This window comes from Eurypyga helias, unplaced genomic scaffold, assembly GCF_000690775.1.
Source record: "Eurypyga helias isolate BGI_N326 unplaced genomic scaffold, ASM69077v1 scaffold39582, whole genome shotgun sequence".
Taxonomy (NCBI): domain Eukaryota; kingdom Metazoa; phylum Chordata; class Aves; order Eurypygiformes; family Eurypygidae; genus Eurypyga; species Eurypyga helias.
Genome location: NW_010237478.1, coordinates 7,188 through 8,137, shown reverse-complemented (window position 1 = coordinate 8,137; position 950 = coordinate 7,188).

Below are 950 nucleotides of genomic sequence, written 5' to 3'. Positions count from 1 at the left end.
TGGATCGGGTGGTTCGGGGGGTGGGATGGCAGGAGCAGGGGCTCGAGCAGCCTCTCGCTGGGCACTGGGGTGTAGAACCCTGCTCTGTACCTGTGCGACCCGGTGCTGAGGGGCAGGAGCGGGCTGAAGCGCTGCTTCTGTGGGCTGTTCCCATTCCACCCCCTTGGGCACTAACGCCTGGGGAGCTTGGACAGGGCAGGGGCACCCACTGCCCTCGCAGGCAGCTCCCATGGGTCCCGGTTCAGGAGCGCCCCGAGGCCCCTCTGAGCAGGGTGAACAGCAAGTGCTGCAGCGGAGTGCTGCAGCGGAGCTGCCGGTGCCCTCCTTCCCCCTCCGAGCGCTCGGGGCACAGACTGGGTGGATGAAGCCTTTGGCCGTGCTGAACAGGCAGTGGAGCCCCAGGAACAAGAACAGTCCTGAACACGGGGCAGGAGAACGAAGGGGCTGGTGTTGATCCTGTTCACCCTGGGCAGGGGGTGGGATGGGACCCCCACTCCACCCTGTGCCCACCCTGTTTTGGGGAGCACAGGCCCCTGACCAGCTCCTGCCTCGGCCCCTTCCTGGAGCGTTGGCTACAGCAAACGGCCTCCCAGGCGATGCTCCGTGCTCCGAGACGGCAGAGGAAGAGCCCTTCAAGGACCAGAAGGGGATAGTGCAGCTGCCACCATGGGGGTACTGGCCAGAAATAAACCCCCTTTGGGCTCATTTTACAGCATTTGAGTGAACAGGTGTCACCTGACACCTTCCAATTTATGGATTTGTTCCATTACACATATTCCCCCTTGGAGCAACACGCCTTGGCTGCGTGGGGTGGGTGTCCCCATGCCTTACAGCACCTGAGTGAAGGGACAGGCACTGGCCCACACCAGGACTGGGACCAGCAAGCAGGGAAGCACAGAAGCTGGAGAAGAGCTTCACGGCTCCCACCCCCGGGGGGGGGGGGGGGGTGC